Here is an 18080-nt window from a genome sequence, read left to right as displayed (position 1 = left end):
CTCTTCAGCCTCTTCATCACTATCATCAGAACTTTGATTTAGATCAACACCATTACTGTTATCTACATTTGCTGGAGAAGTTGGTTCCTCTGAAACAGTACCCAGACTTTGGTTTTCCAGCAATCTCACTATCAGTTCTACTTTCTTGCCTCTTACAGAAAGATTCTCTTGTCTACAGAGAGCTTGTAAACTCTCAGTATTTTCACCTGACAAGGATTCTTGACTGCAAACCACTTGGGCCAATCACACCAGAGTGCGACTTGAGTTGGCAAGGCAACTCAGTCCAGGGTGCCTAAACCCCCTCCCACACCCCCTGTGGTACCCAGACAGAATGGCATCACTTTGGAGGGCCTCTGTGCAGAAGCCCGCCAAAAGTGGAACAAAGGGCTCAACCTTTGGTTTAGGAGTTACAGAGACGAACACAGACGCCATTTTAAAAACCGAGTTCTGGCAGAAAATACCAACCGATAGATTTATTTAAGATAAATAAACGGGTGGTATGTTAGAAATTAATGAGAAAAAGTATTAACCTCCAACAATGGGAAGAATCCCATAGAGTTATATTCGGGGTCGAATATAACAAGTAGTTTCCACTGCCACCAGCCAAAACTCAACGAGGGGGGGCGGGACAGTGCCCCCTCGAATAACAGACCCAGGGGTAATCGAGTTACCCCTACTAGTACGTCCACAATAGGATGGTTTGTACTAGTTCTGTTAGTAAATTTAGGTCTAGTAAAGCCAATGGTGACTTTACATGTCCTGGGAGACAGTAGTCAGTCCCAGGGTATGGAGTCTATGGTTGGGATCCTCTAGGACGCCCCAGTGTTACGGCATGGAGGGTGCGGTGTAACACACATAGAAAAACATATGAGACCCTATGGAGTAAAAGACCCCATAGCCCATAGAACACATTGACATTCAAAGGAATTAACCACATTCGTGTCCAAGAGTGGGAGAAAAAGAGTCTCACTCTTGGCAGGATGGAAAAAAAACAAACTCCAGAAATCCAGCAAAGCTGCTGGGGGACTCACTAGGTTAGGAAATTCAGCCTAAACAGAGAATTCTCCCTAACAGCCCCACACTGCTGGGGGGTGGGGGTGCAAGGGGACATGAGTGGGACATGAGTGCGGGCCTGCTGGCAGGTGCCCCACAATGCTGGGGGGTGGGGGTGCAAGGGGACATGAGTGGGACATGAGTGGGGGCCTGCTGGCAGGTGCCCCACACTGCTGGGGGGTGGGGGTGCAAGAGGACATGAGTGGGACATGAGTGGGGGCCTGCTGGCAGGTGCCCCACACTGCTGGGGGGTGAGGGTGCAAGGGGACATGAGTGTGACATGAGTGGGGGCCTGCTGGCAGGTGCCCCACATTGCTGGGGGGTCGGGGTGCAAGGGGACATGGGTGGGACATGAGTGGGGGCCTGCTGGCAGGTGCCCCACACTGCTGGGGGGTGGGGGTGCAAGGGGACATGGGTGGGACATGAGTGGGGGCCTGCTAGCAGGTACCCTGCACTGCTGGGGGGTGGGGGTGCAGGGGTACATGAGTTGTTGATCAGTGGTGCAAGCGGACAGGTGGCTTGTCTGGGGTGCATGGCCATGGTGGATGGGCTGCCTGTGGGACATGGAGTCCCCTGTGGTGTGGTCTGCCTGCAGGGGCTGTGGACAGTGTAGAGGGAACACCTGGGAGGACCCACACTGCCAATTCACGTGTAGGACTCCCCGTGCACCCCTAAAATTCACGTACCCCGCTCTGACAGCTAAATTGCGTGTGAAACTTACCAAGAACCTGTCACGACCATTGGCGCTTGGAGAGTGTGGCGAAAGTGGAAGTTCCGTCGCCATTAGACGGCTCCGTCACGTTTTTTGTTTCAACGTATGGCGCGGTCTAGTGTTTCTCCAACATGGCCGCCCGCCGAGTATTTCACCATTCGAATCTCGGCGGGTCGGCGCGTTGCAACTTGCTTTCCCATTCGTTGCGAGCGCTCAGTAGCGTTATTTCCTCTTAGCGTTTCTTCCACCCCCATTCCTGCTCTCTCTCTCTCTCGCTTGCTTACCCCCCTTTTCCCTCGCTTCCAACCTCCATTGGGGCTCCCCCCCGCTGGCCGTTTCTCCTGTAAGTTTCCCGTGTGTTCTCTCCTCTGTGGCGCCCATTCACGCTGCGGCATTTCCTTCTTGTGATCCATCGCTTATGCCTGGAGCCGATATCCCTGGATCCTGCTTCAAGTACTCCACGCTTCTACGAACCTTCAGGAGTCTTCCTTCATCTGGTGGGGGTTTTTTGGGCCTCGGAGGCTTTTTCCCCCAATAACAACTGGCTGCCGCGGGAGTGGGTCATCGTGAGTTTTCTCTGTTAAGATTCACGGTGGCTTCTTTTCGAGGCAGACCGTATCTGCTCTCAAAGAAGAAGTTTCTAAGGGAGAAACCACGTCGAAGGAGAACCCACTACTCTTCAGCATCAGGTGAGGAGGAGGACGGCACTCAGGGGGAACCTTTCTTATCAAGTGAGGAGGAGGACATTACAGACCCAGCGGGCACTACAGCAGGCCAGTCACTAATCCTTGATAGCTTGCAACGCCAAAAAGAAGAAGACATGGCCACGCCGCAGCAGTTACAGGAGCTGGTGGCCGCAGTTCAGAACCTTAATGTTGAGGTCCAAACACTCAAGACCGACAACGCAGCACTCCAACAGAGAGTAGCTGCTAGAGAACAACAGGCTACTGATCTACCTCCTTTGCCTTTAGTGTCAGGGAAGTTTGATGGCACTGAGAGAAGGGTGAAGGAATTCCTTGAAGCCTGCAATATTCATTTCACCTTTAGACCCTATGCATTTTCTACGGATCATGCAAAGGTGGGTTTCATGATCACACACTTAACTGGGAACGCCTTGGCATGGGCAACCCCATTGGTGTCCCAGTCAGATCCTGTGTTACAGGATTATACTGCCTTTAAGGATCTCCTTAAACAGACCTTTTTGCGGACGGAATGTGCCCACATCGCTAGTGAGGATTTACTAGATGTGCGGCAAGGGAACTCCGATCTACTGTCCTACATAGCAACATTCAAGACATTGGCTGCGGAAGCTGGGTGGCAAAAACAGGCTCAGTACACGATTTTCCGTAGAGGTTTACGGGAAGAATTAAAGGACGAACTTGCCAGAATACCTCGTCCTGACTCCTTCTCGGATCTATTAGCGGCAGTACTAAGAATCGACTTCCGCCTAACCGAACGGAAAAACGAAAGAAAGAAGAGCCGTGGCTCTAACCCATTTTTGGACTCTCACACCCCCGCCTCCTCACCTGCAACTCGAAAGGTCCGAGACGAACCCATGCAAGTCGGAACCACTAGACCTCCCTTAACCGCCGAAGAGAAGAGGAAGAGGCGTGAAGAGAATCTTTGTCTGTATTGCGGTTCTGCTGCCCATCTGTTGAGGGATTGCCCAGATGTGCCCCCCCGAAGGTCGGGAAACGAGCGCCCTCGATAGTTGGTAGGACGGACTATCGAGGGGTGCTTCCCTGTTCTTACACCACACTTGCCGTTACCTCTGCCAGAACGCCAGAAGACCTCCGCCTGATGGTGATAGGCATCACGCTCCACTTTAGAGACAAGGAAATTGATACGCAAGCGTTGTTGGATTGCGGAGCCGCTGGAAACTTTCTGGACACCTTGTGGGCGGATAAGGTGGGTCTACTTAGAATTGCAAAAAAGGAGGATCAAAAGGTGGAAGGAGTGGACGGAACACCCCTATGTTCCGGACTCATAACTCATACCACTGAAGCAATACAAGTATCCATACAGCAACACAAGGAGCAGATATCGTTTGACATAATCCGAGCTGCACACTTCCCTGTCATCTTGGGTATCGGTTGGCTCCGGAAGCACAACCCAACGGTGGATTGGACAAACAACCTGTTAAGCTTTCATTCCAAGTATTGTCAGAAGGAGTGTTTACCGGAACCCCAACATGAATTGGTAAAGACGGTATGTGCCACAGAACAGAATACCGTAAATTGTATACCCAGTTGCTTTTCCAAATTTACCGAAGTGTTTCAAGAGCAGGTACCCATTGAACTGCCACCGCATAGACCCGAAGACTGTGGTATTGATCTGGTTCCTCAGGCATTGGTTCCTTTCGGCAGGATGTATCCCCTCTCATTGTCAGAAAAGGCAGTCCTCAGGCGTTACCTTGATGACAATCTCGCCAATGGACTGATTCGTTCTTCGAAATCCCCCGCAGGCGCCTCTTTGTTTTTCATTCCCAAACGCGAAAGCAAAGAGTTGAGGCCTTGTATAGACTACAGGGGTCTCAACAAAGTGACCATCAAAGACCGTTACCCGATGCCTATCATCTCTGAGATCCTGGAAGCCATTCAGGGCTCTGTAGTTTTCACCAAGCTCGACCTACGAAACGCCTACCATCTACTTCGGATAAGAGCGGGTGATGAATGGAAAACGGCTTTTCGCACTCCCTACGGCCTTTACGAATATCAAGTAATGCCGTTTGGCCTAGTAAATGCACCCTCTATATTTCAGAGGTTCATGGACCGTTTATTTTCAGATCTTCTGGGTCAGAATACCGTGGTCTACTTGGATGACATTCTGGTGTACTCTCGCAATCAAAAAGATCACGTTCTTCATGTTGAAGAGGTCCTAAGTAGGCTGAAACAACACCACCTTCTAGTAAAGCCGGAGAAATGTAGCTTTGCCCAGTCTTCCTTATCCTACCTAGGATTCATTTTATCCGAGCAAGGGATTACTATGGACCCCAAAAAGGTCGAATCCATTCTTGGTTGGCCGTCTCCCACCTCCGTCAAAGAGATACAACGGTTTTTGGGACTAGCAAACTTTTACAGAAAATTTATACCCAACTTCTCACAGCTCACTCTACCCATAACCTCGCTGTTAAAGAAGTCTTCTGAACCTTTTGTCTGGTCAACAGCCGCTGAGGATAGTTTTCTCCGCTTGAAACGATGTTTCTGTTCAGCACCTATACTTAGACAACCCGATCAGCTGAGTCCCTTCATTCTGGAGACCGACGCTTCAGCGGCAGCCGTAGGAGCAGTTCTTCTGCAATCGGACCAGGGCCAGGAACACCCTGTGGCCTACTTCTCAAAGACACTGACTGCGAGCCAACGGAACTATTCAGTCATCGAGTGGGAGCTTTTGGCCATGAAGCTGGCTTGCCTCGAGTGGAGACATCTACTCCAAGGAAGCTTTCATCCGTTCCAAATACGCACCGATCATAAAAACGTACAGGTCCTCAGACAACAAGAATGTTACAACACCAGACAAGCCAGGTGGGCTCATTTCTTTGCTCAATTTCATTTTACCGTTTCCTACATCCCGGGTACTCAAAATCAGATTGCTGATGCCTTGTCCCGCAAAGACGACTTGAACCCTACCTACAGAAAAGAGTTAATGTTCCCACATACCCAGATTATCTCCACGGTGTCCTCTTTTATGCAGGAGGTAAGGGAAACCTCTTCAGATGTCCCTGCTCTAGACGCCAATAAACTGCCTGTCAGTAGGAAGGATGGTCTGTACTTCATCCAGGGAAAACTGTTCTTGCCCGCGCAGAAACATCGCCAAAAGGCTCTTCAGTGGTGTCACGACGCCAAGACCGCCGGACATCGAGGAATCAGAGGTACTTTGGAACTGTTAAGACGTTCTTTTCATTGGCCTAACATGAGGACTGATACCGTTACTTATGTACGGTCTTGTTTAGTGTGTCAACAGAACAAATATTCTACCCAAAAACCACTGGGATTGTTACAACAAGACTCTGTTCCTTCGGGCCCTTGGAAGTCCATCTCTACCGACTTCATCGTGGAACTACCTAGTTCCCAGGGTTGTACTTGCATTATGGTTACTGTTGACACCTACTCCAAACTCGCTCATTTCTCTCCCCTGTCCAAGCTGCCTGCAGCCTCATTCATGGCTGAAGTATTCCTCAGGGATATCTTTAGGTTACACGGCTTACCCCAGAAGATCGTATCTGATCGTGGTACCCAATACACCTCCAAATTCTGGACGGCCTTGTGTAATCTCTTGGGCATGGAGAGGGCTCTCTCTTCTGGTTATCACCCTCAAACAAATGGCCAGACCGAAAGACTCAATGGTTCACTGGAACAGTATTTAAGGTGTTTCACAAATCAACAACAAGACAACTGGGTCACTCTGCTTCCCACAGCTGAGTTCGCGTATAATAATGCTGTGCATTCCGCTACGGGCATCAGCCCTTTTTTTTGTACTTATGGGTTCCATCCACAATCCATTGTACCAACCGCCTGGAATGAGACAAACATCCCATCTTTAGAGACCACTCTCAATCGTCTGAATGAAGCGCATGACACCGCGGAACAAAGTTTAAGAGAGACCAGCCGACGGTATAAGGAACTATCCGATAAACACCGACGACAAGTGCCTTCGTGGGACAAGGGTACAGAGGTCATGTTGTCCACCAAGTTCCTACCCCGTTGGGTCCGCCCTTCTAAGTTGTCCCCTCGTTTCATTGGACCTTTCAAGATAGAGTCAATAATCAACCCTGTTGCCTACCGTTTAAAATTGCCAAAGACTCTCCGACGGATACATCCTGTGTTCCATTCCTCCCTCCTTCGACCCTTTTTTCCTGATGTCAGGAAACAAGCTGCTCCCAAATTAGTGATTCAACCTACTTCTACCTCGGAGGAATATGAAGTCTCCCGTATTCGAGACTCTCGGTACCATCAAGGACGCCTAGAGTACCTCATACATTGGAAAGGCTACCCCTCTTCCGAGGATACTTGGGAGCCGGCTGCACAGGTTTTTGCCCCCCGATTGCTTCTACGATTCCACAATCTCCACCCGGGTAAGCCTGGAGGAAGGGGTCTTAGAAGGGGGCATACTGTCACGACCATTGGCGCTTGGAGAGTGTGGCGAAAGTGGAAGTTCCGTCGCCATTAGACGGCTCCGTCACGTTTTTTGTTTCAACGTACGGCGCGGTCTAGTGTTTCTCCAACATGGCCGCCCGCCGAGTATTTCACCATTCGAATCTCGGCGGGTCGGCGCGTTGCAACTTGCTTTCCCGTTCGTTGCGAGCGCTCAGTAGCGTTATTTCCACTTAGCGTTTCTTCCACCCCCATTCCTGCTCTCTCTCTCTCTCGCTTGCTTACCCCCCTTTTCCCTCGCTTCCAACCTCCATTGGGGCTCCCCCCCCGCTGGCCGTTTCTCCTGTAAGTTTCCCGTGTGTTCTCTCCTCTGTGGCGCCCATTCATGCTGCGGCATTTCCTTCTTGTGATCCATCGCTTATGCCTGGAGCCGATATCCCTGGATCCTGCTTCAAGTACTCCACGCTTCTACGAACCTTCAGGAGTCTTCCTTCATCTGGTGGGGGTTTTTTGGGCCTCGGAGGCTTTTTCCCCCAATAACAACTGGCTGCCGCGGGAGGGGGTCATCGTGAGTTTTCTCTGTTAAGATTCACGGTGGATTCTTTTCGAGGCAGACCGTATCTGCTCTCAAAGAAGAAGTTTCTAAGGGAGAAACCACGTCGAAGGAGAACCCACTACTCTTCAGCATCAGGTGAGGAGGACGGCACTCAGGGGGAACCTTTCTTATCAAGTGAGGAGGAGGACATTACAGACCCAGCGGGCACTACAGCAGGCCAGTCACTAATCCTTGATAGAACCCCTGAAATACACGTACCACACTCGCACAAGGCCTATCACGGGTGAAACTTCCCGCGAACACCAGTAATGCACGTACCCCACTCGCACATGGCCTATCGTGTGTAAAACTTCATGTGAACCCCTGAAATACACGTACCCCACTCGCACAGGGCCTATCGCATGTGAAACTTCACGCGAACACCTGAAATATAAGTACCCCACTCGCACAGGGCCTATCACGTGTGAAACTTCCCGCGAACACCAGTAATGCACATACACAACTCGCACATGGCCTATCGCGTGTGAAACTTCACGCGACACTAGGAATATTGGCTCTGTGCGAGCGAGCGGGGTACGTGTATTCCTGGGGTTCGCGTGAAGTTTCACCCGCGATTTCAGCAGGGTACGTATATTACGGTGTTCGTGTGAAGTCTCACACGCGAAAGGGCCCTGGTCGCGGAAGTACGTGAATTTCAGGGGTGCACGGCAAGTTTTACACGCGAAAGGGCAACGCCCGTGCACAATACAGTCCAGACGCGCCTACGCGCTAAGGGCCTTTGGTCCAATGATATTGCGTACGTGTGCTGACACGCTTACGCGCTAAGGGCCTTTCCTCGAATTACACGCTGACGTGCAAGATTTTCCCGTGCCAAATCACTCCGTATCAAGCTGGCCACGCGTACACACACGTAAGACCACGCTCCTTCCCAGAAAGCCATTTTCCTGCCCCCCAAAGCCCTGAGTACGCTCCCACCAGCCATCTGCTGCTGCCTGTCTGCCTGCTGCCCACATGTCCTGCTATTTGGTGCCTGCACGTCAGCCATCTGCAGGGGTCCTGTTGCTGTGTCCACCCCTGCTGGAACAGAAGACTCCCGACTGGGATTCTATCGCTCCACAACCCAGCCCCAGGACCCAGTTGCCCACCCACTCCTGCCTCTGGGGTTGCCATCATCTGGCACCACTGGCAACCCCCAGCCAGAGAGGCAGAGGGCCACCAGCTTCACTGCCACCGAAGTTGGTGTCCTGGTGGAGCATGTCCTGGGGCATTATGATGCCCTCTTCGGAACATCACACGCCAACAAGGAAGGATGGGAGAGCATCTGGGACGACGTAGTGGTTGCCATCAACGCAGAGGGGGTGGCAACCCGCGACATCAAGCACGTCAAGAAGCGCTGGGAGGACCTCTGGTCCAGGACCCTCCACAAGGCCCGGCGCCTTGTGGAGGGGGGCCGGGCACGCCTGAGTGCCATACAGATGAGGGTCCTGGAACGCGTAGGCCCAGCGCTGCACGCCCAGATCCTTCGGAGGCAGACCCGTCTGGAGTTGAGCGGTAAGTGGCCAAGCATTGCTGTGTGAGACAGTGCATGTTGCAGTGTGCTGGTAGTCTGATGCTTGCCTGTATTTGTGACATAGGCCATGTATGGATATGTGTGTGTGCAGGGACATCATGGTCATGCATGTGAGACCAGTTATGTGTGAGCCGCATGGTTGGGGCATGTGTTTTAAAGCAACATGGGGAGCTCTATGTGGAATGCACACATGAATGCATGACTGTCTCTGTTCCTGGACATGGAGGGGGGGTGAGGAATGGGTGCTGATGTCATGTAATTATAAATTATGTACATGTATGGTGCACATGTGTGTGTGTGTGAGACTTTGAAACGCCATGGATGCATGTGACTTTGAAGGCAACATCTTGGTTTACAGGGGCCCTTCTACATGGATGTTGATGTTGATTGCAGGCGGACGGACTGTTTCTGCATGTGTGTTGTGTGCATTCACCCATGTGTTGTGGAATGACAGGATTGAAGTGACATTTGACAGTGCCACTCATGTGTTATTGCTTCCTTTCTAGAGTATTTTGCACTGTACCCTGATGCTTGTGTTCTATGTCTCCCTCTACGCAGCGTCAAGTGAAGAAGAGGGCGGAGACGGCGCTGTGGAGCCAAGCGGTGAGGATGCCTCCACTGGGCGGCGACGCAAGGCCCAGCCACCCTCCCATGAATTACCATCATCCGGAAGCGAGGGGGCTGGTGCTGCGTCTGCCTCAACGGCTGTGGCGGAAGGGCTGGATGAGCCCCCACAGGGGCTTCCAATGGCGGAAGACAGTGTGGAGACATCCAGGTTGGTGGTCTCCACAGAGGAGGAGGAGCCCGCTACTGAGCCGCACATGGGGCCTCGTGCGGTAGTACCACTGGTGCAAGTGGTGCAGTCCAGGGACAGGGTCAGAAGGCAGCACAGGTCACCGCGGAGGGGCCTGTGCATGTCGTTGTCCTTGACCCTGTGACTGCACCATCATGCACCAGCAGGGAGGCCCCGTCCCAGGCCCGTCCGCAGGTAGGGGAGAGTGCCATATCACCTGCCTCTCCACTACCTGCGGACGAGGGGTCCCGCGACCGTATGGGATCCGTCCTGGTGGGTGTTGCGTTGCGCACGCGTGTCATTTGTGATGATGTGCGTTCTTCCTGGGCGTAGAACGCACGCCATCATGAAGAGCAGCGTTGTGACGTGGCACTGCTGGGAGGGGCCCTGGTCCGAGGGTTCCTACATGTGACGCGCACTCTGGCAGACCTCTATTCCTCTGTGGAGGCTATGCACCGGTCGTTCTCCACATCGTCTTCCGGCCCAGATTCCACCAGGGTCCCCTGTGGACCTGGCCTGACCAACACAGCCAGCTTGGTGGAGCTCACATCCCTGCCACAGTCGGGAGTCAGCGGTCCAGCAGGGGTGGACACCACAACTGGAGACCAGCAGATGGAGGATGTGCAGGCACCATCGGACAGGGCACATGGACAGCAGCAGCAGGAGCAGGCTGTAGGTGGAAGCAATGATGGCTTGGGGCCATCAACATCGGAGGGGCAGGCATCAGCCGGAGGGCAGGAGGACCCTGGACGGGAAGTGTCTTCCGTGTGGCAGCGGTTGGGCCATGCGATAGATGCAGAGTGGCAGCGGGCGGAAGAGGCACAGCTCACGATGGTCAGGGCGGAGAACTCCATGCGTAGGGCCATGAGGCGGGCCGAGTGCCTTGAGGCCTTTCACAGGGACCTGGAGTTCCAGATGTCATCGTCCCTGCGAACCCTCGGGGCCATGGAAGAGGACCGCCACGGGACATCGAGCAGGAGTTCGATGATGCCCTGGCCCGGAACATCAACATCTGAGCCGTTGGACTTGCCCACTGCCCTTGTAAATAGTTATTTAGTTAGTATTAGGTTTCCTTTGTTTTTTTCTTTATTTTGGACCTTTTGGACAATGGACCACATTTTTGTATATAGTTTTTTTATTAGGTGGAGTTTTTGATAGGTTTCATTTCTTCAGTTGGGATCATGGACCCTGGATTGTTCATCTGTGAATAGTTGTCTGTTGGATTCTACTTTTTTGTTTGGATTTCCCCATGGAGCAATGGTTTTCATTTTTGGAACTGTGACTTTGGACACCTTTCCTTTGGATTATGATTTGTTTTTTTTCATTATTTTACAGACACGCAGCTTTTCTTTTTTAATTTCCATTGTCATTTGTTTAATTTTAATTCCATTCATGTTGCTTTTAATAGATTTTTTTCTTCAAACTTCGATGTGTGGTATTATCTCATTGGTTTCATGCATGTCATGATATGGGTTTTGAGATTCACTTGCATCCATTGTGTGTGTGAGGGACATGTCTTCATTTACATAATTGCCATTGGGGTTGTGTCATGTAATTGGCATTTCTATGTGGGTGGGTGCAATACTTGGGTGGGTCTTTGGCATGTGGAGGCTGGCCATAAGGGCCAGGGATCTAGATTGTGGTGACGCTTTGGCTGGGGGACATGTGTCAGGGCCTGCTGGCAGGTGACCTGCACTGCTGGGGGTCCTGGGGGACATGAGTGGGGGCCTGCTGGCAGGTGCCCCGCACTGCTGGGGGTGCAAGGGGACATGAGTGGGGACCTGCTGGCAGGTGCCCCGCACTGCTGGGGGGTGGGGCTGCAGGGGGACATGAGTGGGACATGAGTGGGGGTCTGCTGTCAGATGCCCTGCACTGCTGGGGCGTGGGGGTGCAGGGGGACATGAGTGGGACATGAGTGGGGGCCTGCTGGCAGGTGCCCCGCACTGCTGGGGGGTGGAGGTGTAAGGGGAATGAGTGGGGGCCTGCTGACAGGTGCCCTGCACTGCTGGGGGGTGGGGGTGCAGGGGGACATGAGTGGGACATGAGTGGAGGCATGCTGGCAGGTGCCCTGCACTGCTGAGGGCTGGGGGTGCAGGGGGACATGAGTGGGACATGAGTGGGGGCCTGCTGGCAGGTGCCCCGCACTGCTGGGGGGTGGGGGTGCAAGGTGACATGAGTGGGGGCCTGCTGGCAGGTGCCCGGCACTGCTGGGAGGTGGGGGTGCAGGGGGACATGAGTGGGACATGAGTGGGGGCCTGCTGGCAGGTGCCCCGCACTGCTGGGGGGTGGGGTGCAGGGGGACATGAGTGGGACATGAGTGGGGGCCTGCTGGCAGGTGCCCTGCACTGCTGGGGGGTGGGGGTGCAGGGGGACATGAGTGGGGGCCTGCTGGCAGGTGGCCCGCACTGCTGGGGGTGCAAGGGGACATGAGTGGGGGTCTGCTGGCAGGTGACCCTCAGTGCTGGGGGGTGGGGGTGCAAGGGGACATGAGTGGGGGCCTGCTGGCAGGTACCCTGCACTGCTGGGGGGTGGGTGTGCAAGGGGACCATGGGTGGGACATGAGTGGGGGCCTGCTGGAAGGTGCCCCACACTGCTGGGGGGTGGGGGTGCAAGTGGACATGAGTGGGACATGAGTGGGAGCCTTCTGGCAGGTGCCCCGCACTGCTGGGGGGTGAGTGTGCAAGGGGACATGAGTGGGGGCCTGCTGGCAGGAGCCCTGCACTGCTGGGGGGTGGGGGTGCAAGGGGACATGGGTGTGACATGAGTGGGGGCCTGCTGGCAGGTGCCCCACACTGCTGGGGGGTGGGGGTGCAGGGGGACATGAGTGGGAGCCTGCTGGCAGGTGCCCCGCACTGCTGGGGGGTGGGGGTGCTGGGGGACATGCGTGGGGGCCTGCTGGCAGGTGCCCCGCACTGCTGGGGGGTGGGGGTGCAGGGGGACATGAGTGGAACATGAGTGGGGGCCTGCTGGCAGGTGCCCGCACTGCTGGGGCGTGGGGGTGCAGGGGGACACGAGTGGGACATGAGTGGGGGCCTGCTGGCAGGTGCCCTGCACTGCTGGGGGTGGGGGTGCAGGGGGATATGAGTGGGACATGAGTGGGGGCCTGCTGGCAGGTGCCCCGCACTGCTGTGTGGTGGGGGCTCAAGGGGACATGAGTGGGGGCCTGCAGGCAGGTGCCCCTCAGTGCTGGGGGTGCAAGGGGACATGAGTGGGGGCCTGCTGATAGGTGACCCCCAGTGCTGGGGGGTGGGGGTGCAAGGGGACATGAGTGGGGGCCTGCTGGCAGGTGCCCTGCACTGCTGGGGGGTGGGGGTGCAAGGGGACATTGGTGGGACATGAGTGGGGGCCTGCTGGCAGGTGCCCCTCAGTGCTGGGGGTGCAAGGGGACATGAGTGGGGGCCTGCTGACAGGTGACCCCCAGTGCTGGGGGGTGGGGGTGCAAGGGGACATGAGTGGGGGACTGCTGGCAGGTGCCCTGCACTGCTGGGGGGTGGGGGTGCAAGGGGACATTGGTGGGACATGAGTGGGGGCCTGCTGGCAGGTGCCCCACACTGCTGGGGGGTGGGGGTGCAAGGGGACATGAGTGGGACATGAGTGGGGGCCTGCTGGCAGGTGCCCCGCACTGCTGGGGGGTGGGTGTGCAAGGGGACATGAGTGGGGGCCTGGTGGCAGGTGCCCCTCTTGCTGGGGAGTGGGGGTGCAAGGGGACATGAGTGTGGGCCTGCTGGCAGGTGCCCTGCACTGCTGGGGGGTGGGGGTGCAAGGGGACATGGGTGTGACATGAGTGGGGGCCTGTTGGCCGGTGCCCCACACTGCTGGGGCGTGGGTGTGCAAGGGAACATGAGTGGGGGCCTGCTGGCAGGTGCCCTGCACTGCTGGGGGTGGTGCTGCAAGGGGACATTAGTGGGACATGAGTGGGGGCCTGCTGGCAGGTGCCCTGCACTGCTGGGGGTGCAAGGGGACATGGGTGTGACATGAGTGGGGGCCTGCTGGCAGGTGCCTCACACTGCTGGGTGGTGGGGGTGCAAGGGGACATGAGTGGGACATGAGTGGGGGCCTGCTGGCAGGTGCCCCGCACTACTGGGGGGTGGGTGTGCAAGGGGACATGAGTGGGGGCCTGCTGGCAGGTGCCCCTCAGTGCTGGGGGGTGGGGGTGCAAGGGGACATGAGTGGGGGCCTGCTGGCAGGTGCCCCACACTGCAGGGGGGTGGGGGTGCAAGGGGACATGAGTGGGACATGAGTGGGGGCCTGCTGGCAGGTGCCCCGCACTGCTGGGGGGTGGGGGTGCAGGGGGATATGAGTGGGACATGAGTGGGGGCCTGCTGGCAGGTGCCCCGCACTGCTGTGTGGTGGGGGTTCAAGGGGACATGAGTGGGGGCCTGCAGGTAGGTGCCCCTCAGTGCTGGGGGTGCAAGGGGACATGAGTGGGGGCCTGCTGACAGGTGACCCCCAGTGCTGGGGGGTGGGGGTGCAAGGGGACATGAGTGGGGGCCTGCTGGCAGGTGCCCTGCACTGCTGGGGGGTGGGGGTGCAAGGGGACATTGGTGGGACATGAGTGGGGGCCTGCTGGCAGGTGCCCCACACTGCTGGGGGGTGGGGGTGCAAGGGGACATGAGTGGGACATGAGTGGGGGCCTGATGGCAGGAGTCCCGCACTGCTGGGGGGTGGGTGTGCAAGGGGACATGAGTGGGGGCCTGGTGGCAGGTGCCCCTCTTGCTGGGGAGTGGGGGTGCAAGGGGACATGAGTGGGGGCCTGCTGGCAGGTGCCCTGCACTGCTGGGGGGTGGGGGTGCAAGGGGACATGGGTGTGACATGAGTGGGGGCCTGCTGGCAGGTGCCTCACACTGCTGGGTGGTGGGGGTGCAGGGGGACACGAGTGGGACATGAGTGGGGGCCTGCTGGCAGGTGCCCTGCACTGCTGGGGGTGGGGGTGCAGGGGGATATGAGTGGGACATGAGTGGGGGCCTGCTGGCAGGTGCCCCGCACTGCTGTGTGGTGGGGGCTCAAGGGGACATGAGTGGGGGCCTGCAGGCAGGTGCCCCTCAGTGCTGGGGGTGCAAGGGGACATGAGTGGGGGCCTGCTGATAGGTGACCCCCAGTGCTGGGGGGTGGGGGTGCAAGGGGACATGAGTGGGGGCCTGCTGGCAGGTGCCCTGCACTGCTGGGGGGTGGGGGTGCAAGGGGACATTGGTGGGACATGAGTGGGGGCCTGCTGGCAGGTGCCCCTCAGTGCTGGGGGTGCAAGGGGACATGAGTGGGGGCCTGCTGACAGGTGACCCCCAGTGCTGGGGGGTGGGGGTGCAAGGGGACATGAGTGGGGGCCTGCTGGCAGGTGCCCTGCACTGCTGGGGGGTGGGGGTGCAAGGGGACATTGGTGGGACATGAGTGGGGGCCTGCTGGCAGGTGCCCCACACTGCTGGGGGGTGGGGGTGCAAGGGGACATGAGTGGGACATGAGTGGGGGCCTGCTGGCAGGTGCCCCGCACTGCTGGGGGGTGGGTGTGCAAGGGGACATGAGTGGGGGCCTGGTGGCAGGTGCCCCTCTTGCTGGGGAGTGGGGGTGCAAGGGGACATGAGTGTGGGCCTGCTGGCAGGTGCCCTGCACTGCTGGGGGGTGGGGGTGCAAGGGGACATGGGTGTGACATGAGTGGGGGCCTGTTGGCCGGTGCCCCACACTGCTGGGGCGTGGGTGTGCAAGGGAACATGAGTGGGGGCCTGCTGGCAGGTGCCCTGCACTGCTGGGGGTGGTGCTGCAAGGGGACATTAGTGGGACATGAGTGGGGGCCTGCTGGCAGGTGCCCTGCACTGCTGGGGGTGCAAGGGGACATGGGTGTGACATGAGTGGGGGCCTGCTGGCAGGTGCCTCACACTGCTGGGTGGTGGGGGTGCAAGGGGACATGAGTGGGACATGAGTGGGGGCCTGCTGGCAGGTGCCCCGCACTACTGGGGGGTGGGTGTGCAAGGGGACATGAGTGGGGGCCTGCTGGCAGGTGCCCCTCAGTGCTGGGGGGTGGGGGTGCAAGGGGACATGAGTGGGGGCCTGCTGGCAGGTGCCCCACACTGCAGGGGGGTGGGGGTGCAAGGGGACATGAGTGGGACATGAGTGGGGGCCTGCTGGCAGGTGCCCCGCACTGCTGGGGGGTGGGGGTGCAGGGGGATATGAGTGGGACATGAGTGGGGGCCTGCTGGCAGGTGCCCCGCACTGCTGTGTGGTGGGGGTTCAAGGGGACATGAGTGGGGGCCTGCAGGTAGGTGCCCCTCAGTGCTGGGGGTGCAAGGGGACATGAGTGGGGGCCTGCTGACAGGTGACCCCCAGTGCTGGGGGGTGGGGGTGCAAGGGGACATGAGTGGGGGCCTGCTGGCAGGTGCCCTGCACTGCTGGGGGGTGGGGGTGCAAGGGGACATTGGTGGGACATGAGTGGGGGCCTGCTGGCAGGTGCCCCACACTGCTGGGGGGTGGGGGTGCAAGGGGACATGAGTGGGACATGAGTGGGGGCCTGATGGCAGGAGCCCCGCACTGCTGGGGAGTGGGTGTGCAAGGGGACATGAGTGGGGGCCTGGTGGCAGGTGCCCCTCTTGCTGGGGAGTGGGGGTGCAAGGGGACATGAGTGGGGGCCTGCTGGCAGGTGCCCTGCACTGCTGGGGGGTGGGGGTGCAAGGGGACATGGGTGTGACATGAGTGGGGGCCTGCTGGCAGGTGCCCCACACTGCTGGGGGGTGGGTGTGCAAGGGGACATGAGTGGGACATGAGTGGGGGCCTGCTGGCAGGTGCCCCGCACTGCTGGGGGGTGGGGGTGCAAGGGGACATGAGTGGGGGCCTGCTGGCAGGTGCCCTGTACTGCTGGGGGATGGGGGTGCAAGGGGACATGGGTGTGACATGAGTGGGGGCCTGCTGGCAGGTGCCCCACACTGCTGGGGGGTGGGGGTGCAAGGGGACATGAGTGGGACATGAGTGGGGGCCTGCTGGCAGGTGCCCCACACTGCTGGGGGTGGGTGTGCAAGGGGACATGAGTGGAGGCCTGCTGGCAGGTGCCCCTCAGTGCTGGGGTGTGGGGGTGCAAGGGGACATGAGTGGGGGCCTGCTGGCAGGTGCCCCTCAGTGCTAGGGGTGCAAGGGGACATGAGGGGGGCCTGTTGGCCGGTGCCCCACACTGCTGGGGCGTGGGTGTGCAAGGGAACATGAGTGGGGGCCTGCTGGCAGGTGCCCTGCCCTGCTGGGGGGTGGTGCTGCAAGGGGACATTAGTGGGACATGAGTGGGGGCCTGCTGGCAGGTGCCCTGCAATGCTGGGGGGTGGGGGTGCAAGGGGACATGGGTGTGACATGAGTGGGGGCCTGCTGGCAGGTGCCTCACACTGCTGGGTGGTGGGGGTGCAAGGGGATATGAGTGGGACATGAGTGGGGGCCTGCTGTCAGGTGCCCCGCACTGCTGGGGGGTGGGTGTGCAAGGGGACATGAGTGGGGGCCTGCTGGCAGGTGCCCCTCAGTGCTGGGGGGTGGGGGTGCAAGGGGACATGAGTGGGGGCCTGCTGGCAGGTGCCCTGCACTGCTGGGGGGTGGTGCTGCAAGGGGACATTAGTCGGACATGAGTGGGGGCCTGCTGGCAGGTGCCCTGCACTGCTGTGGGGTGGGGGTGCAAGGGGACATGGGTGTGACATGAGTGGGGGCCTGCTGGCAGGTGCCCCGCACTGCTGGGGGGTGGGGGTGCTGGGGGAGATGAGTGTGTGCCTGCTGGCAGGTGCCCTGCACTGCTGTGTGGTGGGGGTGCAAGGGGGTAATGCGTTGGTGATCACTAGTGCAAGGTGACATGTGGCTTGGCTGGGGGGGCATGCCCATGGTGGATGGGCTGCCTGCGGGACATGACCAGGGGTACAGGGTAGTCCCCTGTGGTGTGGTCTGCCTGCAGGGGCCGTGGAGGGTGTAGACAGAACACCTGGGAGGACCCACACTGCCAATTCACATGTAGGACTCCCCTGCACCCCTGGAATACACGTACCCCACTCGCACAGGGCCTATCGCGTGTGAAACTTGCCCGCACCCCAGCAATACACGTACCCTGCTGTAATCGCGTGTGGAACTCCCTGCGCACCCCAGTAATACAGGTACCCTGCTGAAATTGCGTGTGAAACTTCCCCGCACCCCAGTAATACATGTACCCTGCTGGAATCGCGTGTGGGACTTCCCGCGCACCCCAGTAATACAGGTACTCTGCTGTGATCGCGTGTTACACTTCCACGCACCCCAGAAATACACGTACCCTGCTGTAATCGCGTGTGAAAATTCCCCGCACCCCAGAAATACACGTA

Source organism: Ambystoma mexicanum, chromosome 5p, assembly GCF_040938575.1.
Source record: "Ambystoma mexicanum isolate Mex_15411 chromosome 5p, UKY_AmexF1_1, whole genome shotgun sequence".
NCBI classification, from domain to species: Eukaryota; Metazoa; Chordata; class Amphibia; order Caudata; family Ambystomatidae; genus Ambystoma; species Ambystoma mexicanum.
This window is presented reverse-complemented; position numbering follows the sequence as displayed.